At 48.9% G+C, this 25,007-nt stretch overlaps 1 protein-coding gene across 2 annotated transcripts in view; it reads left to right on the top strand.

The window, feature by feature from the left end:
- Positions 1-5,285: 5,285 nt before the first annotated feature.
- The window catches only part of DMRT1 (doublesex and mab-3 related transcription factor 1), a 387,090-nt gene continuing 367,368 nt past the window's right edge, over positions 5,286-25,007 (top strand). For both annotated transcript variants that reach the window (XM_075339945.1, XM_075339928.1), the window contains exon 1: positions 5,286-5,367. The gene's annotated coding sequence lies outside the window, so the exon portion shown is untranslated. The remainder of the gene's footprint in view (positions 5,368-25,007) is intronic.

Here is a 25,007-nt window from a genome sequence, read left to right as displayed (position 1 = left end):
TGTGCGGTATACTGTACCCAGTACTATTGGCACTGTGCGGTATACTGTACCCAGTACTATTGGCACTGTGTGGTATACTGTACCCAGTACTATTGGCACTGTGCGGTATACTGTACCCAGTACTATTGGCACTGTGCGGTATACTGTACCCAGTACTATTGGCACTGTGTGGTATACTGTACCCAGTACTATTGGCACTGTGCGGTATACTGTACCCAGTACTATTGGCACTGTGTGGTATACTGTACCCAGTACTATTGGCACTGTGCGGTATACTGTACCCAGTACTATTGGCACTGTGCGGTATACTGTACCCAGTACTATTGGCACTGTGTGGCATACTGTACCCAGTACTATTGGCTCTGTGCGGTATACTGTACCCAGTACTATTGGCACTGTGCGGTATACTGTACCCAGTACTTGGCACTGTGCGGTATACTGTACCCAGTACTATTGGCACTGTGCGGTATACTGTACCCAGTACTATTGGCACTGTGCGGTATACTGTACCCAGTACTATTGGCACTGTGTGGCATACTGTACCCAGTACTATTGGCTCTGTGCGGTATACTGTACCCAGTACTATTGGCACTGTGCGGTATACTGTACCCAGTACTTGGCACTGTGCGGTATACTGTACCCAGTACTATTGGCACTGTGCGGTATACTGTACCCAGTACTATTGGCACTGTGCGGTATACTGTACCCAGTACTATTGGCACTGTGTGGTATACTGTACCCAGTACTATTGGCACTGTGTGGCATACTGTACCCAGTACTATTGGCTCTGTGCGGTATACTGTACCCAGTACTATTGGCACTGTGCGGTATACTGTACCCAGTACTTGGCACTGTGCGGTATACTGTACCCAGTACTATTGGCACTGTGCGGTATACTGTACCCAGTACTATTGGCACTGTGCGGTATACTGTACCCAGTACTATTGGCACTGTGTGGTATACTGTACCCAGTACTATTGGCACTGTGTGGCATACTGTACCCAGTACTATTGGCTCTGTGCGGTATACTGTACCCAGTACTATTGGCACTGTGCGGTATACTGTACCCAGTACTTGGCACTGTGCGGTATACTGTACCCAGTACTATTGGCACTGTGCGGTATACTGTACCCAGTACTATTGGCACTGTGCGGTATACTGTACCCAGTACTATTGGCACTGTGCGGTATACTGTACCCAGTACTTGGCACTGTGCGGTATACTGTACCCAGTACTATTGGCACTGTGCGGTATACTGTACCCAGTACTATTGGCACTGTGTGGTATACTGTACCCAGTACTATTGGCACTGTGTGGCATACTGTACCCAGTACTATTGGCTCTGTGCGGTATACTGTACCCAGTACTATTGGCACTGTGCGGTATACTGTACCCAGTACTTGGCACTGTGCGGTATACTGTACCCAGTACTATTGGCACTGTGCGGTATACTGTACCCAGTACTATTGGCACTGTGCGGTATACTGTACCCAGTACTATTGGCACTGTGCGGTATACTGTACCCAGTACTATTGGCACTGTGTGGTATACTGTACCCAGTACTATTGGCACTGTGCGGTATACTGTACCCAGTACTATTGGCACTGTGCGGTATACTGTACCCAGTACTATTGGCACTGTGTGGTATACTGTACCCAGTACTATTGGCACTGTGCGGTATACTGTACCCAGTACTATTGGCACTGTGTGGTATACTGTACCCAGTACTATTGGCACTGTGCGGTATACTGTACCCAGTACTATTGGCACTGTGTGGTATACTGTACCCAGTACTATTGGCACTGTGCGGTATACTGTACCCAGTACTATTGGCACTGTGCGGTATACTGTACCCAGTACTATTGGCACTGTGCGGTATACTGTACCCAGTACTATTGGCACTGTGCGGTATACTGTACCCAGTACTATTGGCACTGTGTGGCATACTGTACCCAGTACTATTGGCTCTGTGCGGTATACTGTACCCAGTACTATTGGCACTGTGCGGTATACTGTACCCAGTACTTGGCACTGTGCGGTATACTGTACCCAGTACTATTGGCACTGTGCGGTATACTGTACCCAGTACTATTGGCACTGTGCGGTATACTGTACCCAGTACTATTGGCACTGTGTGGCATACTGTACCCAGTACTATTGGCTCTGTGCGGTATACTGTACCCAGTACTATTGGCACTGTGCGGTATACTGTACCCAGTACTTGGCACTGTGCGGTATACTGTACCCAGTACTATTGGCACTGTGCGGTATACTGTACCCAGTACTATTGGCACTGTGTGGTATACTGTACCCAGTACTATTGGCACTGTGCGGTATACTGTACCCAGTACTATTGGCACTGTGTGGTATACTGTACCCAGTACTATTGGCACTGTGCGGTATACTGTACCCAGTACTATTGGCACTGTGTGGTATACTGTACCCAGTACTATTGGCACTGTGCGGTATACTGTACCCAGTACTATTGGCACTGTGTGGTATACTGTACCCAGTACTATTGGCACTGTGCGGTATACTGTACCCAGTACTATTGGCACTGTGCGGTATACTGTACCCAGTACTATTGGCACTGTGTGGCATACTGTACCCAGTACTATTGGCTCTGTGCGGTATACTGTACCCAGTACTATTGGCACTGTGCGGTATACTGTACCCAGTACTTGGCACTGTGCGGTATACTGTACCCAGTACTATTGGCACTGTGCGGTATACTGTACCCAGTACTATTGGCACTGTGCGGTATACTGTACCCAGTACTATTGGCACTGTGTGGCATACTGTACCCAGTACTATTGGCTCTGTGCGGTATACTGTACCCAGTACTATTGGCACTGTGCGGTATACTGTACCCAGTACTTGGCACTGTGCGGTATACTGTACCCAGTACTATTGGCACTGTGCGGTATACTGTACCCAGTACTATTGGCACTGTGCGGTATACTGTACCCAGTACTATTGGCACTGTGTGGTATACTGTACCCAGTACTATTGGCACTGTGTGGCATACTGTACCCAGTACTATTGGCTCTGTGCGGTATACTGTACCCAGTACTATTGGCACTGTGCGGTATACTGTACCCAGTACTTGGCACTGTGCGGTATACTGTACCCAGTACTATTGGCACTGTGCGGTATACTGTACCCAGTACTATTGGCACTGTGCGGTATACTGTACCCAGTACTATTGGCACTGTGTGGTATACTGTACCCAGTACTATTGGCACTGTGTGGCATACTGTACCCAGTACTATTGGCTCTGTGCGGTATACTGTACCCAGTACTATTGGCACTGTGCGGTATACTGTACCCAGTACTTGGCACTGTGCGGTATACTGTACCCAGTACTATTGGCACTGTGCGGTATACTGTACCCAGTACTATTGGCACTGTGCGGTATACTGTACCCAGTACTATTGGCACTGTGCGGTATACTGTACCCAGTACTATTGGCACTGTGTGGTATACTGTACCCAGTACTATTGGCACTGTGCGGTATACTGTACCCAGTACTATTGGCACTGTGCGGTATACTGTACCCAGTACTATTGGCACTGTGTGGTATACTGTACCCAGTACTATTGGCACTGTGCGGTATACTGTACCCAGTACTATTGGCACTGTGTGGTATACTGTACCCAGTACTATTGGCACTGTGCGGTATACTGTACCCAGTACTATTGGCACTGTGTGGTATACTGTACCCAGTACTATTGGCACTGTGCGGTATACTGTACCCAGTACTATTGGCACTGTGTGGTATACTGTACCCAGTACTATTGGCACTGTGCGGTATACTGTACCCAGTACTATTGGCACTGTGCGGTATACTGTACCCAGTACTATTGGCACTGTGTGGCATACTGTACCCAGTACTATTGGCTCTGTGCGGTATACTGTACCCAGTACTATTGGCACTGTGCGGTATACTGTACCCAGTACTTGGCACTGTGCGGTATACTGTACCCAGTACTATTGGCACTGTGCGGTATACTGTACCCAGTACTATTGGCACTGTGCGGTATACTGTACCCAGTACTATTGGCACTGTGTGGCATACTGTACCCAGTACTATTGGCTCTGTGCGGTATACTGTACCCAGTACTATTGGCACTGTGCGGTATACTGTACCCAGTACTTGGCACTGTGCGGTATACTGTACCCAGTACTATTGGCACTGTGCGGTATACTGTACCCAGTACTATTGGCACTGTGCGGTATACTGTACCCAGTACTATTGGCACTGTGTGGTATACTGTACCCAGTACTATTGGCACTGTGTGGCATACTGTACCCAGTACTATTGGCTCTGTGCGGTATACTGTACCCAGTACTATTGGCACTGTGCGGTATACTGTACCCAGTACTTGGCACTGTGCGGTATACTGTACCCAGTACTATTGGCACTGTGCGGTATACTGTACCCAGTACTATTGGCACTGTGCGGTATACTGTACCCAGTACTATTGGCACTGTGTGGTATACTGTACCCAGTACTATTGGCACTGTGTGGCATACTGTACCCAGTACTATTGGCTCTGTGCGGTATACTGTACCCAGTACTATTGGCACTGTGCGGTATACTGTACCCAGTACTTGGCACTGTGCGGTATACTGTACCCAGTACTATTGGCACTGTGCGGTATACTGTACCCAGTACTATTGGCACTGTGCGGTATACTGTACCCAGTACTATTGGCACTGTGCGGTATACTGTACCCAGTACTATTGGCACTGTGCGGTATACTGTACCCAGTACTATTGGCACTGTGCGGTATACTGTACCCAGTACTATTGGCACTGTGCGGTATACTGTACCCAGTACTATTGGCACTGTGCGGTATACTGTACCCAGTACTATTGGCACTGTGCGGTATACTGTACCCAGTACTATTGGCACTGTGCGGTATACTGTACCCAGTACTATTGGCACTGTGCGGTATACTGTACCCAGTACTATCGGTACAGTTTAATAGTGGGAATGTTACATAATAGTGATTGACTATTGGATGTAGACTATTACTGATAAGTGGCGGCATACATACACACTGGTAGACTGGAGGGGCAGTGTTTACAGAACAGGTCAGGTAAATATTTGAATAATGCAGAAATACGAATAAACAATAAAGCAGAGAACGTTCCACACAGTGAACCCCCCAATATCGCCGCCTGCTATTGGAGCGTGTGAGGCCGGCCAGTCACCTGACACCTGCTCTCCACCAATAGAAAGCGCGCGTTTCTCCTGAGGAGCTGCAGTGCCGGGATCCCGCGTAGTGTGAAGAGGGCGGGAAGAGCTTGTGGTGGCGGCTCCTCCTGTGCATCATCACTGTATTCCGCAGTCTGCAGGCGGTGAGTAGGGTGCGCTCACGTGCAGCGCCGCCGTGCTGTACATTATCCACTCTTCATGTCAACACGTTATACGTCCCTGAGTACCTTGAGATTGCATTGTCCACTGTGAAGAACGGACCTAAAATGGCTGCGAGCACTGTGTGAGGCGGCTGTGGCCTATAGAGCATTAGCTCCCGTTATTAGGAGAGGCGCTCTCGGCTTCTCATCTGATAAGACACCTGTTGTCTCATGCCTGTGATCTATAGAAGCAGGATATATAATATGGCTGATGAGGCTACGCATTGTCTGTCATCTATGGTCTCATCTCTGATCTATAGAGGATATATAAAATGGCTGCATGGTGGTGAAGGGGGGGGGGGGCCTTGAGCGGCAGCTAATGGAGTAAGACCTGGTGTTATTACCCAGTGGGACCCTCACTCCCATCTGAGACACACTAAGATACAGGTAGAGCTGTGTATTGTGCCTGTATTACCCATCTGTTGTCTCATCTCTGATCTATAGATACAGGATATTTAATATTGCATTGTGTGACGCGGCTGTAGCCTATAATATTGCATTATTTCCTATTAGGAGCTCACTCTCAGCTTCCAATCTCTGCTCTATAGATACAGGATATATAAAATGGCTGCATGGATTGGAGGGAGCAGCCCCGAGCTAGATCTAATGGAATAAGACCTGGTGTTATTTCCCAGTAGGACCCTCGTTCCCATCTGATACACACTAATATACAGGTAGAGCTGTGTATTGTACTTGTATTACCCATCTGTTGTCTCCTATAGAAAATGGCTGCATGGATTGGGGTGAGCAACCCTGAGCTAGATCTAATGGAGTAAGACCTGGTGTTATTTCCCTCTCATCTGATACACACTAAGGCTATGTGCGCACTTACCGGATTTTGCCGCGGATTTTTCGCGGATTTGCTGCATGTTTCGCTGCAGAAAATGTTCATAACATCTCTGCAGTGAATCACCAGCAAATCCTATGGAGAAAAAAAATCCTGTGCGCACTGGGCGGAATTTGAGAGCTGCATGTTTTGCTGCGGGAATCCCGCAGCAAAAACAAGTGCATGTCACTTCTTTTCCGCACATCGCTGCGGGATTTCACTCCATTGACTCCAATGTAATCGTGAAATCCCGCAGGGAATAACGCAGGCAGCAAATTCTGTGCGGTTCACTGCGTTTTCCTGCGTTATTCCCTGCGGTATTTCGCGGTTTACCTCCGGTAATGTACATCGCCTGTCTGCGGTTTTGCAGGGAAGTGATGTCATTACAGGAAGAGGAAGCGGAGCAGAGAGTAAACACACACAGATCACACACACACACACAGACATAGAACACAGACATCACAGACACATAGAACACACAGAAAGAAAACGGAAATATAGAAAACAAAGAACGTGGGCTCCGCTGCATATTTACCGTATTTTTCGCTTTATAAGACGCACCTGATTATAAGACGCACCCCCAAATTTGGTGAAGGAAAAGAGAATTTTTTTTTTTTAATGTTAAATGGGGTCCATCTTATAATGCCAGTGTCCCTCTAACAAATCATATAGGGTATATGTCCCTCATAGCCCCCCATCCTAAAATTAGCCCCCTTAATCTGGATATGGCCCCCTTATATTGAATATAGCCCCCTTGTGATGGCACACGTTCCCCTGTGCTGCCTATGGTCCCCTATGGATTGCACACGTTCCCGTGTTAGATAACGCCCCCATGCTGCTGCCCATGGCCCCTATAGATCGCACAAGTCCCCCTGTGTTAGATATCGCCCCCATAGTGCTGCCCATGGCCCCTATAGATCGCACAAGTCCCCCTGTGTTAGATATCGCCCCCATAGTGCTGCCCATGGCTCCTATATAGATCGCACAAGTCCCCCTGTGTTATATATCGCCCCCATAGTGCTGCCTATGGTCCCATTAGATCGCACAAGTCCCCCTGTGTTAGATATCGCCCCTATAGTGCTGCCCATGGCCCCTATAGATCGCACAAGTCCCCCTGTGTTAGATATCGCCCCCATAGTGCTGCCCATGGCTCCTATATAGATCGCACAAGTCCCCCTGTGTTATATATCGCCCCCATAGTGCTGCCCATGGTCCCTATAGATCGCACAAGTCCCCCTGTGTTAGATATCGCCCCCATAGTGCTGCCCATGGCCCCTATATAGATCGCACAAGTCCCCCTGTGTTAGATATCGCCCCCATAGTGCTGCCCATGGTCCCTATAGATCGCACAAGTCCCCCTGTGTTAGATATCGCCCCCATAGTGCTGCCCATGGCCCCTATATAGATCGCACAAGTCCCCCTGTGTTAGATATCTCCCCCATAGTGCTGCCCATGGCCCCTATATAGATCGCACAAGTCCCCCTGTGTCAGATATCGCCCCCATAGTGCTGCCCATGGCCCCTATATAGATCGCACAAGTCCCCCTGTGTCAGATATCGCCCCCATAATGCTGCCCATGGCCCCTATATAGATCGCACAAGTCCCCCTGTGTTAGATATCTCCCCCATAGTGCTGCCCATGGCCCCTATATAGATCGCACAAGTCCCCCTGTGTCAGATATCGCCCCCATAGTGCTGCCCATGGCCCCTATAGATCGCACAAGTCCCCCTGTGTCAGATATGGCCCCCATAGTGCTGCCCATGGCCCCTATAGATCGCACAAGTCCCCCTGTGTCAGATATGGCCCCTAGGCTGCTGCCCAAAGTAAAATAAAACCCTCTTTCCTTATCTCCTGCAGCGCTGAGCTCCCTCCTGTCTGGCTCCGTGCTTCTGTTCTTCCACTTCCTGGTTCTCAGTGCGGTCATGTGATCGGCACAGCAGCCTGAGATCTCTGCCTGCCTGATCACAGTGGAAGCAGGGACACGGGGAGAAACGCTGCAGGGGTAAGTAAAGCTTTTTTATTTTAGAATGAGCAGCAGCCTGGGGGCCAAATCTAACACAGGGGTGGGCATGTGCGATCACACTGGGACGCAGGCTCATATAATATGCACCGCTGCCCCAGCCCCTCACTGCGTGCGATTTCAGCACCATTGGAGATGGACAGCGGCTGTGCATATTATATGAGCGGGTGCAGGAGATCAAAGGCTGCAGCCCGCAGCGTTCCCCTGTGCTCCAGAGCTGCTGCCCCCACCTCCCCTGGACGCTGCAGTGTACATATATATATACACCCCCCCCCCGTATATTCGGCTTATAAGACGCACCCCCTACTTTCCCCCAAAATTTGGGGGAACAAAAGTGCGTCTTATAAAGTGAAAAATACGGTACCTTCCAGCCGAGGTAAGCACACAGCGGCGGCCCGGTATTCTCAGGCTGGGGAGGGAGAGGGGCAGGGTTAATGTCCCCCGCCTCACTCCCCCTCCGGCAGCCGAGAATATCAGCCGCAGCTGCCCCGGGACTGTCGCATGCATTATGCGGCAGCACCGGGAGTGTCCTCGGCTCTTCCTGCCGCCGTGTAGCAGTGGCGGTCAGGGTAATATAACAAGGGGTTAATGGTGGTGGGGGATCACCGCCATTAACCCCAGGCTTGATCATGGCAGCGTCTATGTGACAGCTGACATGATCAACCCGTAACTAAAGTGAAAAAAACACAGACACCGAAAAATCCTTTATTTTAAATAAAACCAACAAGCCTCGTTCACCATTTTATTAACCCCTCCCGCACCAAAGCTCCGGCGTAATCCACAGCTCCGACATAATCCACAGCTCCGGCTCCGGCGTCCTGCACTGCTGACATCCAGCCGCGACTGTCACAGACACAGGCTGAATGCAGCAGACAGCAGAGGTAATTACCGGTTATTTCCCACGGCCGGTAATGTGAACTCACTGCCGACCGTGGAAAATGCAGCGATCTGTCCTCTATCTATCTATCCCTCTGTCTATTCTTCTGTCTCTTTATCTATCTATCTATCTATCTATCTATCTATCTATCTACTATCTCAGAATTAAATGACTTTTTTTTTTTTTTTTCAATGTGCTTTATTGCATTGAATGCAATAAAGCGCATCCCAACCCGCACGCGGCAAAACCGCGGCAATACCGCGAATAATACCGCGGTAAAACCGCGGCAAACCGCATGCGGTTTTCGGGTGCGGTTTCCCGCGGTTTTTTACCGCGGGTGCGGTAATCTTTGAGAGCATGCGGAATTTTCTCAAGAAAATTCCATTTCCCAGTGCGTACATAGCCTTAGGCTACATTCACACTTGCGTTGTTTTGCATCAGTCACAATCCATTTCGTGACTGATGTGTTGCAGATTGGTACAACTGATGGGATGGATCCATTAAAAAAAGGGGTTAAGGGGGGAGAGAGAGCCCCCATTGTGACGACATGGACACCCAATGCCTCTCATGGGTTAAAGTTTCTTAACATTCAGCCAGACGTATTGTTCTACTGTGTGGTAACTCATGTTTGCTTACCTATTGTTTGGGACCAGACCCTTTGGAGCATTCATTGTAATGTAGTTGTGTATTGCTAATCTAATGTAAATTACCTTAGTAGCCATTGTCGAGTCTGTGACTTGCAGATGTAGATATCTTCAGTCTTTCTATGCACATCATTTGGATGAACATTGTCCATGTAGCTTGAGATTCATCCAATGGGAGAGGCGATCTTGTCCAACCAATCGATGAGGACGCAGTGTATCCAAGTGGAAGGCTGTGGCTATAAAAGGGATTTCTTTAAGCCACCAGGTGGTTGTTGATGGATGCTGATGGATCCAGTCTAAGCTCTTAGGAGCTGACTAGAGGATCAGGATATCTTATGGCTTCAATCTTGGGACTCCGGTTCCGGTTGGAGACCATATCCACAGCCTAGGGATTTCGACTCCGGCTGCCAGGATTGTAGCATCATACCAGGACTATCTAAGGAGGACACTCAGGTTGGGACAGTTCAGTCACCTGGTATAGACTTTGCAGACCTCAGCCAGCTTCCTAAATCTGGCGTTATTCCAGTCACGGTAGGTGCCCGCCGAAAGCGGGGTGCTGCTGGATTGGAGTAAGTGGCCCTGGAAGCTCTGAGGCATGGACATTCTAATTCCCTGGTGAGCCAGCGGAAGGGTGAGACTCTGCTGCCTGTTACATTTGTGTTTTGCTGGTTATGTGCCGTTAATTATTTGGGGATCCAATAAAGTCTAATTATTGTGGTTCTCTCACCCTGTGTTGTCTGAGTAGTGTTACGCCCACGGTTAAGGAGGCCGGCGTTCAATTGGGATGAGCCCTGAGCCACGCTGTCTTTCTAAAGGCGGCGGGTTTTAGTGGACGAGAGCACCCACTGAGCACCGTGTCTCCACAATTGAAGGCAGCAGTGGGATACTACTCAGCCTGGTTTACCCAGGGGAGCTGCAGCGGACTGGTGTTCGTGGACACCATCCAGGGTTCAACAACCAGGGAGGCTCATAAGCATACCCAGCAGGCCATAGGGGAGGCATTCAGGTTTCGGACGCTGCCATGTCCAACCCCACCAGCTCAGCCATGGGACAAGGACCAGAGAGGAGTTATGACCCCAGCAGTAAATTGATGCTACAGGATCTGTGCCAGAGGCAAAAGATTATCTACTGGAACGCTGAGACTCGGTCGGACTTGATCCAGAAATTAGTCCGTTGGGATGCCCTGAATGATGCAGAGGATGATGAGGATCCCGCCGATATTGACCCAGAGGATTTAAACTATGTGCCACATCATGGATCTAGTGACAATCAGGAATCAACTTTGTCCAAAATGGCCCAAGCCACAGCGTTGTTGGATGCATTGGGGCCTAGATCCTCAAGAGAAGAGAGGGCTTGGGTTTTGGAATATGTTCATGGGATTCCAGCTGCCGTACTGCTAGCACCAGCTGCTCGAGAAGGATGGTCCCGCTACCCAGCAGAAGCTGCACCAAAACAAAGGACTACAAACAGGGCCGGTGACTTGCCCAATCTATGGCGCTGTTATACATATGGGCGCCATGGACATATAGATAAAGATTGTCTCCAAAACCGAGGCCGTATGCTTGGAGCCCATCTGCCAGCTCAGCCGGTCAAGAGACAGGGACTACGAGACACTGGTTCCTCCATTACCCTGGTAAGCCCAGTTATTGTTTCCCCAGAAGACCCTTTACCAGATTCCCAATTATCCATCTCCCTGGCTGAGGGCCAGCGCTCAGACGTCCCTCTGGCATGTGTGCAGTTGGACCTAAGGACCGACCAGGGAGAGGTCGAGGTGGAGCTTGTGGATAGCCTCCCCACACCTGGTACTTTGGGAACTAACCAGGAAGCGATCGATGTGGGACTTGTGAACAGTCTCCCTATACCTGTCATTGTGGAGACTGACCAGAGCAAGGCTGATGTGGAGCTTATGGACACCGTCCCCACACCAGTTACTTTGGGGTCTGACCAGGAAGAGGTCCATATGGAGTTTATGGACAGCCTCCCCACACCTGTTGTTTCGGGGACTAGCCAGGAGGAAGTTGAAGTGGGGTTCATAGATGACCCCACCAAGCCTGTTGTTTCGGATACCACCCAGAGGGAAGTGAAAGTGGGGCATGTGGATTACCTGCTCACACCAGTCATTTTGGAGAATGACCTAGGACAAGGACTATCCAGCCAGTTTGTTACCACCATCACCTGCAGCCAAGCCAAACACCATCCTTGTGCAGATATTTCTACCAACCCATCCGAGGGGAACCCTCCTCCTCAATCTTCAGCCTCCTCCTCAGATGCAACGAATGTGAGTAAGCCTAACCACACTGTGGCTATTGACTGGGGGAAGATTGATAGTAAGAAATGTATGCAAGCCCAACTCATGGACCCCACCTTAGTGATTGTCTGCAATATGGCTGCTCAACTTGGGGAAGGTAATCAGGGGGAGGTGTATAGATGCGAGCCTTTGCTGCTGACCTCACCATTAAAAAGGACAATGCCGTCAAGAGGAGAAGGATGATCGGAAGCCTATCATGTCTGGCTAATTTTAAGAAGGGGGAGGAATGTGACGACATGGACACCCAATGCCTCTCATGGGTTAATGTTTCTAAACATTCAGCCAGGCACTACCGCCCCCATCATCACCGCGCACACACCGGCACTACCACCCCCATCATCACCGCACACATGCAGGCACTACTGACCCCATCATCACCGCACACACCGGCACTACCGCTCCCATCATCACCGCACACACCCCGGCACTACCACCCCCATCATCACCGCACATCGGCACTACCGCCCCCATCAGCACCGCACAAACACAGGCACTATCGCCCCCATCATCACCGCACACACGCAGGCACTATTGCCCCCATCATCACCGCACACACCGGCACTACCGCTCCCATCATCACCGCACACACACAGGCACTACCACCCCCTTCATCACCGCACACCGGCACTACCGCCCCATCATCACCGCACACACACTGGCACTAACGCCCCCATCATCACCGCACACCAGTACTACCGCCCCCATCATCACCGCACACAGACAGGCACTACCGCCCCCATCATCACCGCACACACACAGGGACTACCACCCCCATCATCACCTCACAAACGCAGGTACTACCGCCCCCATCATCACCGCACACACGCAGGCACTATCGCCCCCATCATCACCGCACACACCCCGGCACTACCGCCCCCATCATCACAGCACACACCCCGGCACTACCGCCCCCATCATCACCGCACATACCGGCACTACCGCCCCCATCATCACCGCACACACGCAGGCACTACCGCCCCCATCATCACCGCACACAGGCATTACCTCAGTGACGTTCCCGCTGACAGTGCGATTCACTTCAGTTTCTGCGTGAAGCTCACAGAGAGCAACGGTGTTCTACGGCCGCTCCTGTCAGCTTCCGATGTAGCAGAGCTAAAAGCGTCGCACGACCTTGTGTGGATTACACCGGACCCGGAGGGGGATTTGGGGATTAATAAAGGAAAGAGGATGTTTTTATGTCTTTTTTCAAATAAAGGATTTTTCGGTGTTTGTGTGTATTTACTTTCACTACAGATTAATCCTGGGGGGTATCTCATAGACGCCTGCCATGATTAACCTAGGACTTAGGGGCAGCTATGGGCTGCCATTAACTCCTTATTACCCCGATTGCCACTGCACCAGGGCAATTCGGGATGAGCCGGGTAGAGTCCCGGGACTGTCGCATCTAATGGATGTGGCAATTCCGGGCGGCTGCTGGCTTATATTTTTAGGCTGGGGGGCTCCCCCTAACGTGGGGCTCCCTATCCTGAGAATACCAGCCTTCAGCCGGGTGGCTTTATCTTGGCTGGTATCAAAATTGAGGGGGGCGTTTTTTAAAATTATTTATTGTGTTGCACGATATAGACCCGCCCACCGGCGGCTGTGATTGGCTGCAGTGAGACAGCTGCAACTCCGGCTTGGGGGCACATCTGACTGCAACCAATCATAGGCGCCGGTGGGCGGGGGAAGCAGGGAATACGAGATGGAATAATGAGCGGCCGGCATTTTCAAAAGAGGAGAAGCCGCAGGAGCCGTGTGACAGCTGTGCAGCGAGAGGGGGTGAGAGGGAGAGACCAACTGACAGAGAGAGAGAGAGACCGACACCGACAGAAAGACAGACAGACGCCTGACAGAGACTGACAGACAGAGAGTGAGAGACAGACAGCGAGAGAGACGACTGACAGAGAGACCGACAGAGAGAGAGACCAAGACCGACAGAGAGAGATTTTCTAACCAGAAAGGAAACATCTGAGCATGCTCTGTTGCTGTCGCCGGAATCCGTCATGTGACGGACTGGACGGATTCAGGCACCCAAAGGCTTCCATTATAACCAACGACGGATGCCGACGGAATCCTGCGCATTGCGTTTTTTCGCCGCTACAAAAAACGTTTACATTCTGCGTTGCTTCCGCCCCGCGGTCAGTCATTCCATGACTGACCAGTCGCATAGCGGGATGCAAAGCAGGGCCACCAGTCGCAATCCGTCATTAATACAAGTTTATAGGGAAAACACAGAATCCTGCAAAATATTTAGCAGAATACAGTATTTCCTCAAGGCGACGGATTGTAATTGATGCAAAACAATGCAAGTGTGAATGTACCCTAATATACAAGTAGAACTGTGTATTGTGCCTGTATTACCCATCTGTTGTCTCATCTCTGTGATGTATAGATACAAGATATATAACATTTCTGCATGGATTGGGGGGAAGCAGCCTTGAACTAGATCTAAGGGCTGCTTCTCACTTGCGAGTTTCTCGCAGTAGAGCAATGCGAGAAAATCTCGCATTGGAATCGGACACATGTTAGTGAATGATTCAGCTCTCATCTGCGATTTTTTTCTCAGTCCAAATCGGACTGAGGAAAAAAAATCGCAGCATGCTGCTTTTTTTGCGAGTTTCTACTGCGAGTCTCTCCAATGCAAGTCTATGGGAGCGTGTAAATAATCGGATGTCATGGGACGGCACTCACACCATCCTAGTGACATGCGATTTTCTAAATACATTTCTCGCATGTTTCCTAAAACACTGGAAACGAGCGATGTCTCACAATGTCTGTCAATCACTATTCTCTGTCAGTCGGTCTCTCCCTCTCAGTCTCTATTCTCTCTCTGTCGGTCCGTCACTATCTCTGTCCCTCTCTCACAGTCTGTCGGTCATTTTCCCCTCCTCTCTCATACTCACCGTTCCCCGATCCCCGGCGCGGCGCTTCACGGCATTCACTCTGCTGTGGCGGCTTTTACTATTTTGAAAAAGCCGGCCGCTCATTAAACAATCTTGTATTCCCTGCTTTACCCGCCTACAGGCGCCTATGATTGGTTGCACTGAGACACGCCCCCACGCTGAGTGACAGGTGTCTCACTGCACCCAATCACAGCAGCCGGTGGGCGGGTCTATACTGTGCAGTGAAATAAATAATTAAAAAAAACGGCGTGCGGTCCCCCCAATTTTAATACCAGCCAGATAAAGCCATGCGGCTGAAGGCTGGTATTCTCAGGATGGGGAGCTCCACGTTATGGGGAGCCCCCCAGCCTAACAATATCAGTCAGCCGCCCAGAATTGCCGCATACATTATATGCGACAGTTCTGGGACTGTACCCGGCTCTTCCCGATTTGCCCTGGTGCGTTGGCAAATCGGGGTAATAAGGAGTTAATGGCAGCCCATAGCTGCCACTAAATCCTAGATTAATCATGTCAGGCGTCTTCCCGAGATGCCTTCCATGATTAATCTGTAAATTACAGTAAATAAACACACACACACCTGAAAAAATCATTTATTAGAAATAAAAAACACAAACAAATTCCCTCATTACCAATTTAATAAGCCCCAAAAAGCCCTCCATGTCCGGCGTAATCCACGGACCTCCAGCGTCGCTTCCAGCTCTGCTGCATGGAGGTGACCGGAGCTGCAGCAGACACCGCCGCTCCGGTCACCTCCACGCAGCAACTGAGGTGAGTAGCGTGATCTGCTAAGGTGTCACTGAGGTTAATCGCGGCCACCGCTGGATCCAGTGACAGCGGGTAACCTCAGTGACAGCTCAGCTGATCGCGATACTCACCTCAGTTGCTGCGTGGAGGGTGACAGGAGCGGCGGTGTCTGCTGCAGCTCCTGTCACCTTCATGCTGGAAGCGACGCTGGAGGTCCGTGGATTACGCCGGACATGGAGGGCTTTTTGGGGTTTATTAAATTGGTAATGAGGGAATTTGTTTGTGTTTTTTATTTCTAATAAATGATTTTTTCGTGTGTGTGTGTGTTTATTTACTGTAACTTACAGATTAATCATGGAGGGTGTCTCATAGACGCCTGACATGATTAATCTAGGATTTAGTGGCAGCTATGGGCTGCCATTAACTCCTTATTACCCCGATTTGCCAACGCACCAGGGTAAATCGGGAAGAGCCGGGTACAGTCCCAGAACTGTCGCATATAATGTATGCGGCAATTCTGGGCGGCTGCTGACTGATATTGTTAGGCTGGGGGGCTCCCCATAACGTGGAGCTCCCCATCCTGAGAATACCAGCCTTCAGCCGTATGGCTTTATCTGACTGGTATTAAAATTGGGGGGGGGGACCGCACGCCATTTTTTTTTAATGATTTATTTATTTATTTCACTGCACAGTATAGACCCGCCCACCGGCTGCTGTGATTGGTTGCAGTGAGACACCTGTCACTCAGCGTGGAGGCGTGTCTCACTGCAACCAATCATAGGCGCCTGTGGGCGGGGAAAGCAGGGAATACGAGATTGTTTAATGAGCGGCCGGCTTTTTCAAAATAGTAAAAGCCGCCGCAGCAGTGTGAACGCCGTGCAGCGCCGCGCCGGGGATCGGGGATCGGTGAGTATGAGAGAGGGCTGCTAACTTCAGTCACTCAGGAGATTAGCGGTCACCGGTGAGTCCTTCACAGGTGACCACTAATCAGGACTCGACACAGACAGAGCCGCAGCATGACAATGAAGTTGGGTGAAGTTCACCCGAGTTCATTCTGATTGTGCGGCTCTGTCTGTGTCTGCTGTCATCTGCCATTAAGCTCTGCTGCATGGCTGTCTGTGTCTGCTGTCAGCGGCCATGTAGCAGCGCTGAATGGCAGATGACATAGTAAAAAATACGCATTACACACGCATTACACACGCATTACACACGCATTACACACGCTAGTAAAATCATTAATTTATTCAGTAAAAGCATCGCACTTGCGTTGCACTCGGACCTAACGTGAACTAAAATCAGCCGAGTTTTTTTCAGCCCAGTCGGACCGATTTTACTCGCATAGATGTGTTTCCACCCTAATAGAGTAAGGGTACCTTCACACTTAGCGATGCAGCAGCGATCCGACCAGCGATCTGACCTGGTCAGGATCGCTGCTGCATCGCTACATGGTCGCTGGTGAGCTGTCAAACAGGCAGATCTCACCAGCGACCAGTGAACAGCCCCCAGCCAGCAGCGACGTGCAAGCGACACTGCGCTTGCACGGAGTCGCCGTCTGGAAGCTGCGGAGACTGGTAACTAAGGTAAACATCGGGTATGGTTACCCGATGTTTACATTAGTTACCAGAGGGAGCAGGGAGCCGCGCACACTGAGCGCTGGCTCCTTGCTCTCCTAGCTACAGTACACATCGGGTTAATTAACCCGATGTGTAATGCAGCTACATGTGCAGAGAGCAGGGAGCCGCGCACACTGAGCGCTGGCTCCTTGCTCTCCTAGCTGCTGTACACATCGGGTTAATTAACCCGATGTGTACAGCAGCTACATGTGCAGAGAGCCGGAGCCGGCAGCATAGGCAGCGTGAGAGCTGCAGAGGCTGGTAACTAAGGTAAATATCGGGTAACCACCTTAGTTACCCGATGTTTATCTTGGATACAGCTTACCTCAGCTGTCAGACGCCGGCTCCTGCTCCCTGCTCGCTTCATTTGTCGCTCTCTTGCTGTCACACACAGCGATCTGTGTGTCACAGCAGGAGAGCGGCTTTGAAGAAAACGAACCAGGGCTGTGTGTAACGAGCAGCGATCTCGCAGCAGGGGCCAGATCGCTGCTCAGTGTCACACACAGCGAGATCGCTAATGATGTCACTGCTGCGTCACAAAAAGCGTGACTCAGCAGCGATCTCGGCAGCGAGCTCGCTGTGTGTGAAGCACCCCTAAGAACTGCTGATCTTTCCAAGTAGGACCTCACTCCCATCTGATACACAGGTACAGCTGTGTATTGTGCCTGTATTACCCATCTGTGATCATGGACTGGTGGGAAAATGACATGTGGCAGTTCTGGCACATCATCATTTGTGCATTCCTGTTATTCCTCCTAGAAATAAATTGACAACTATTACTTCTAGTTTTGTAAGAATAACAGGAACAATACAATGCAGAGTGCTTGGAAAAGGTGAGAGATAGAAATATTTTCTAACAGACAAGTCTGTTTCAGAAACAGCCATCACATGGCGCCATACAAGACAACAAGGCTATGGCCTTTATCACACCATCATATAAATCAGACTAGTGCTATCCCATTTTTATCAGATAGCATGCAATCCAATGTTATTCAGTGGGGCAGTGCTAATCAATGTTTTTTTTTTCCATACTGACTCTGGATGAGAATAAAATCGTACAAGACTTGCCCATTCAAGTCTATTGGTGTTGACTGCTCTTGTATGACATCTGAGTGCTGTCCGAATTCTGCGGACTCAGAGAATGGAGAAGATGGAGACATTTTGTTCTCCATCTTCTCACCGTTGGCTTTCATTCTCTGTTCTGAGAGAATTTGATCACACTATGCTGACACTCAGATCAAACTTGGATCAGAGTCTAATCAGTGATATTTGAATAATTGTCCCGATTCTGTCGGATGAGAGAATCTATAGCCGTGTAGCACTAGCCTATTACACATTTATTTTTTTTAAATAGATCCATGAGTGGTCTGATTGGAGACATGTACTATTGATTTCCATTTCTCATGATAGGAATCAGCTATTCAAGTCTATGGGAGTTAGAAAATAATATTATGTACGCAAAATGAAACCTAAGGCCTTGTTTCCATTCCTTGGCCAACTGATATTTTTCCCTCGGCTTGGTAGTGATGCTGTGGAGGGAAAGTAATCCTATATATTTCTATATTATTGTTCCCAGTCATCTCTAGTTTATTAGTTGTTGTGGATCACAAAACATTGTATTTAGTATTTTTAGATGGTCGCCAAATCATTGAACTACTTTGCATTAGTTGTATCTATCTCAAGCATTGAACCAATGATGTATGAAAACCCACATGAGGACCTGGCACCTCTCCTGACATGTCTGCTTTGGAAAATACTTTTACTCCTCTCGAACTAAATATTTTGATGAAACTGTTCTTATATCTCTGCTTTGTGCTTTCCTATAATTACCGTATTTTTCGCTTTATAAGACGCACTTTTCCTCCCAAAAATTTGGGAGGAAAATGGGGGGTGCGTCTTATAAAGCGGTACCGGGGGGGGGTCCTGTCTGAGGCGATCGGGCGGCCGGGTGCCTGTGGCTGCATGCAAGCGGCCGGGTACCTGTGCTTGCGTGCGGTGGCAGCCGGGTACCCGTGGCTGTGTGCGGGCGGCAGCGGGTGCTGTGTGGGGTCGGCAGCCGGGTACCCGTGCTTGCATGCGGTGGCAGCCGAGTACCCATGGCTGTGTGTGGGCGGCAGCCGGGTGCTGTGTGCGAGCGGCAGTCGGGTGCCCGTGCAGCGGCAGCCGGCTGCCGCTTTCACACAGGCACCCGGCTGCCGCCCTCACACAGTCACCCAGCTGCCGCCCGCACACAGCCATGGGTACCCGGCTGCCACCGCACGCAAGCACAGGTACCCGGCGGCTTGTACGCAGGGTGGGCGGGCAGCCTGCTGGCTGCCACTCTGTGCATGCGGTGCGGGCGGCTAAGCAGCATGTTACCAGTTGTCCGCGGTCCCACTTTCAAATGATGGCGCCGGTGGAGCTCTTGGATGAGAGCTCCATCTGCGCACGCGCTGCTCCGGGAGTCAGCGCGTGCGCAGATGGAGCCCTTGGATGAGAGCTCCATCTGCGCATGCGTCGCTCCGGGCGCCATTACTTGAATCGGGACCGCGGACACACTCCACCACTGAGCACTCCCTGCCGCTGCCACCACTGAGCCGTCGCCGCCGCTGACACCACTGAGCCGGGACTGCGGACACACTCCACCACTGAGCAGTCCCTGCCGCTGCCACCACTGAGCAGTCGCCGCCGCTCCCACCACTGAGCCGTCGCCGCCGCTCCCACCACTGAGCCGTCGCCGCCGCTGCCACCACTGAACCGGGACCGCGGACACACTTCACCACTGAGCAGTCCCTGCCGTTGCCACCACTGAGCAGTCGCCACCGCTCCCACCACTGAGCCGCCGCCGCTGCCACCACTGAACCGGGACCGCGGACACTCACTGCACCGGCCTGCTGCACGGCTCACCCGCCACGGCTGCTGCCGCCACCACGGACCCCACGGCTCCTGCCACCGCGAACGCCACCGCGCCTGCAACCACAGACGCCACGGCACCTGCAACCACGGACCCCGCTGCCACTGACCCGCCGCGCCTGCCAGCACAACCTGTGCCTCCTGTGACCCCGCTACACCACCACTGCTGCCCCCCTCCGGTAAGAGAACACCGGAGCATAAGACGGACCCCATTTTTCTTTTTTTTACCTTTTTTTATGTCTAAGTTTGGGGTGCGTCTTATATTCCGGTGCGTCTTATAAAGCGAAAAATACGGTACTCCTTTAAATCAAGGATGCACAACATGTGGCCTGGGGACCACAGGCGTTCCTCTATGTCATTTTATGCAGATCCCAAAGTTCTGGATAAAGTAGTTTCCATGTCACGGGGAAGAAGAGTAGCACACTACTTAGAATCAGGAAGTGGAAAGCATAGTGTGTGTAACCATTTCTGGGTCCCTCATACATCCAGAGACTGGGGGTTATTTGACCCTTGTTTACATCAGGGCTGTGGAGTCGGAGTCAGAGTCGTGGAGTTCGGAATCGGTGTTTATTTTGGTGGAGTCGGAGTCCGTATAAAATGGACTGACTCCGACTCCTAAAATATATAATAAATTGGGTACAGTAGTGCAATGCAGAGTGTGATGAATATTTTTTCATAGGAGTTTGGGAAAGTTATGAAATGTCCTATAAATGGCTGTTCTATTCCTGATCTAAGGCTACATTCACACAGCGTTTTTTCTGCGTTTTTTGAGGATACGTTTTTCAGCTGCAAAAGCAGATCAGCTTTTTAAAAAACCGCATCACCTGAAAGGTTTTTGAGCTCATAGATAATGTTTTCAATAGCACAAGCGGATTAGAAAAATAACAGGCAATGCTCCAAACATAAGTACTGTACAATTAAACTGATGAATGAGAGTAATGAACAACAGCTAGAAGAAAATTTAGGATTCAGTATGTGTGAGATGGAAGGCCACAGTGCTGTTCATGTAACTGGGGAACAAACAGATATTACAATAGAAGGACAGCAAAATGATACTTTAGAATTAAATGATCTTGTTGAAGCTGATTCAAAACACTTTCATATTTATCACATGCGCTGTGTTGTGCGCACGCTGCAGCCGTATATAAATGATAATCTGCAAGAGGTACATGCCGGAAATCTGATTGGAAAAGTGAGGAAATTGGTTATTGCCACCAGAACCTCTAAAATTGATTCCATTTTGAAGAGACGTGTGGGGAAAGGGGCAATTGTCGATCAAGCCACTTGGTGGGGCGGCACTTATTTAATGATTGAGCGATTGCTTGAACTAAAACCGTTTCTTATAGATATGGCGAACCCTCAGGTAACCCTAAATGAAGGTTAAGGGACACAGGTGGCTGAATTGAAGGAATTGCTTAATCACCCATTTACTGTGACATAAAAATTACAAGCTGAGGATTTAACTCCTGGCATTTTCATAAGGGAGTGGAAAAACTTGCTATTTTGCCTGTCCCAAAGAGGAGGTTTAATGGCATTTCTGCTTCAATGAAACGGAGAAAGACACAGCAATTGGAAAATAAAATTCTTCTGGCAGCTGTTTATGTGGATCCAAATCATCGTATACTGCTTGATGATCAACAACTTACTAAAGGAAAAGAAGCTGAGACTTAGGTAGCAGTTAGGATGAGTGGCCTACAGGACTGCCAGGTGCAAGAGGACTTGGGTCCTGACAGTGCTACTGCTGCCATATCTTCATCCTCATTAGATGAGGAGCTTAACTTTGATAAGTATTTGGATGACATGGAGCACGCAAAGCGTTGCCACAAGGAAAAGGATTTCACTCTGTCTCCTATAGCAGCAGATTGACCGGATTTCAACAATTTTTTTCACTTGCTTTCAAAGAAATAGAAAAATTCAGCCGTTCATCAAAACTGACTGTGCATGAGGCAATTTCTTTATACCCGGAAATTGTTAGAGATGTTGCCCATGTGGTTACGGCTTTGTCTCCAACCCAAGTTAGTGTAGAGAGGTTGTTCTCTAGCCTTAAAATTATTAGGTCAGATTTGAGGTCATCTATGAAGGAGGATCTGATGGAAGCAATTCTATTTCTTACAACAAATTCATAGACTGCACAAATGCTATTTAGTATATTTTTGTTGAAAACTGTTTTTTTTTGCCACTTACATAGTTTATTACAGTATATATATATATATATATATATATATATATATATATATAAAATCTATATTACATAGTGTATTACATACTTACAAGTTTATACAGTATTTTGTGTTCTAAAGTTGCAGTCTAATCAATATATTTTATGTTCTATGTAAATATCTTGATTATTGTATCATAAAAATGATTAAATGTCTGATGTTCACATTGTGCTACAATATATGCAGTATTTGTCGGAGCCGTGCAGTCGGCGTCGTGGAGTTGCAGTCGGTGCAAGGGAAATTGAGGAGTCGGAGTCGCAGGTTTGGCTTGCCGACTCCACAGCCCTTGTTTACATTCCAGAAAGTCATATGGTGGAAAAAGTGGCTGACTGCTTGCAGCCATCGCCATTCTAGTTTATCCCCTTCGCACTTCATGATGGTAATATCCATCATGAAGCATGTCAATAGTAGAGCACCGCTACACACATGGCATATCTGGCTATTTTATATAACTGGCATCTACCTCTAACAGCAGTGATTGGTGCGCCTGCAGATTGGTGCTGTTAATCTCTTAGCTACCACTGTCAGTCAAAGACTAGCAGCCTTTAAGTGCCAGTGTCAGGCCTGAACATTAGTTCAGTGCACAACGGCCCCCCACGACCTGATCGCATAAGCCAATGGGTTGCTGTGACAGCTAGCCAAACACCACCGTGCCTGCCGAGGCTGGACGTCATAGGAAACTGTAACTTATACTAGATACAGCAATAGTGCAATACCGTAGCATTCAGAGTCATACATACATGGCTGAACTGATACATGCTGTCTGTGGATCGGGCAATGGGTATTAACTGTCAGGTTCCTTTTAAGGAGTTAAGGGAATTGTGAAAGACAGCCAGCTACTTAAACACCCATAATCTTCAATGGAGAGAGGGACATACAGTATGTGCAATTCATATGTCCTCTAGAGCAGTGTTCCCCAACTCCAGTCCTCAAGGAAATCCTGGAAACATGCTCTCTTGGTGTGCCTCGAGGACTGAAGTTCGGGAGCACTGCTCTAGAGTACTGATTGGGAGAGAAGAGGACACCCATTCTCCAGATATGCGGGCTTCCTGGTAATGGAACCCCCATCACTTTAGTTATTTCTGGCATATACTTTTGATTTGCCATAAAGCAAAAGGTAATACCCCTTTCAGCTTTATTGCAGTCCTTGGACATAGTTCAGAAATCTTTGGCAGTTCAAAAAGATTTAAAGGGAACCGGTCACGAGCAGTTCTGGGTGCATACTACTAATCCCTGCCTAACCATCCCTGTATACACTAGCATAGATAAAGAGATCTTTAGAGAAAGTATTTCTAAAGATCTTTTATTGTATGCTAATGAGGCCAGGGACTAGCTCCAATTGCGTTGCTTCCCTTGCTAGGTGCCTCTATTAGCATGTTAGTTGTGGGCGTTCTAACATGCTAATGAATGTGTAGCATCAGAGAATGATCTCACTCACCTCTCCGCCGCTGCCCGAGGCTGAATTTCGGCTCAGTGCGCATGACCCCGTAGTTTGGGTCATGTGCACTATGAATCTGGGTGTACGCGTACTTGGGACTAACATGTAATCTCAACCCTATTTTAAAATGTGCAATTTTTATTAATATTCATTAAAATGTACCCACAAACAGACACACAAACATATAAATGAGAATGGATCGCGTTATCTTTGTAACTAACCAAGGAGTTTTATATATACACTCACTTTAGGAAAGGGAAGGGAAACTAATATAGCCCTATAAGGGTAGTGTATCCCTACCTAACAACGGAGGGTATGACACCATAAGCTACCGGGCGCCCCCGTTCCACGTCGGATCTCCCTCTCCCTGACCCTGATATAGGGATGGGATGGAAAGCCCTATAGTGGTGCTTGCACAGTACAACATATATGAGTTCCCAAATGGTAATACTCCTCTCTGTATTGTTTTTCTTGGATCAAGAAGGTATCAGTTTACTGCTCTATAACCAGGAATTCCTATTCATGATACTAGCACTGCAAGGTAGTGATCCATAAGAGTTATTTACAACCACATATGTTACAGGGTGGTATATCCCAAAAGTATATTACAGTCACCTAGAGTCATATCACAAGGGGCTCAGATAATTTCCCATTATACCCCAGGAGCTGAAAGAAAATTGGGATACAAACACCCCTGCAAATTACTGCAAAATAGAAAAGGTTGCTCCAATCATATTCTATATAATATAGTATAACAGGGAGAAAAGATTAATTACTTCCCTGATAAGCAGGAATCCAGGCCTGCCAGGCCTCAACGCGTTTCTCCTCTCCCTTCAGAGGTTCATCAGGAGGCTAAGGGGAGACGACAGCAGGTCCTGTTCAGTAACAATCCATGGCTGTAATAGTTATACTATATTATATAGAATATGATTGGAGCAACCTTTTCTATTTTGCAGTAATTTGCAGGGGTGTTTGTATCCCAATTTTCTTTCAGCTCCTGGGGTATAATGGGGAAATTATCTGAGCCCCTTGTGATATGACTCTAGGTGACTGTAATATACTTTTGGGATATACCACCCTGTAACATATGTGGTTGTAA

This window comes from Anomaloglossus baeobatrachus, chromosome 1, assembly GCF_048569485.1.
Source record: "Anomaloglossus baeobatrachus isolate aAnoBae1 chromosome 1, aAnoBae1.hap1, whole genome shotgun sequence".
NCBI lineage: Eukaryota > Metazoa > Chordata > Amphibia > Anura > Aromobatidae > Anomaloglossus > Anomaloglossus baeobatrachus.
This window is presented reverse-complemented; position numbering and strand designations above follow the sequence as displayed.